Source organism: Bubalus bubalis, chromosome 3 (genome assembly GCF_019923935.1).
Source record: "Bubalus bubalis isolate 160015118507 breed Murrah chromosome 3, NDDB_SH_1, whole genome shotgun sequence".
In the NCBI taxonomy this organism is placed as follows: domain Eukaryota; kingdom Metazoa; phylum Chordata; class Mammalia; order Artiodactyla; family Bovidae; genus Bubalus; species Bubalus bubalis.
This window is the reverse complement of record NC_059159.1, coordinates 70,065,964-70,066,642: the sequence shown is the minus strand read 5'-3', so window position 1 is coordinate 70,066,642 and position 679 is coordinate 70,065,964.

Sequence of the window (679 nt, the reverse complement as noted above, 5' to 3'; positions counted from 1 at the left end):
TACCCAGTACTGTGACAACATGAGAGCCAGGTGTCCCCGAGTTAGGGTGCAGATCCCCAGACAGGCTGAGGTGTGACAGTCTCCTGGAGATTGAATCCCCAGGCAGGTCAGGGCAGGTCGGCCTCCTGAGAATTGGGTCCCTAGGCAGGTTGAGGCATGTTGACCTCCTGCGATCCTTGGACTGGTGGATCCCTGGGCAGGTTGAGGCATGACAACCTCCTGAGTACCAGATCCCTAGGCAGGTCAAGGCAGGTCGACCTCCTGGGATGCCTGAACTGGTAGATCCCTCAGCAGGCTGAGGTGTGACAACCTCCTGGGGATAAGATGTTGAGGCAGGTTGACCTCCTGGGATCCCCGGGCTGGAGTTGGGTGTCCCCAAGGTCTCCAGTGTGACCAGTGCTGGGTAGGATTCAGGGGTTGTAATCTTAACTCATTGCTGGTTTGTCCACTGCAGATGCGAATAGATATCATAATGTAAAGCAATTCAAATCTGTGCCCTGAGACTGGGAACCTGGTGCAGCAGTCATAAACCTTATCCTCTTATTGCTCTGACAGAATGTAAGTCACGGATTTCCTCCCCTACTCCTCCATAAGAGCAGTTTAGGGTGTTTCCAATGGTAAACATTTCATTGTCATAGATTCACTTTAGGTAATAAAAAAGTAATGACAAAGGAGTGGG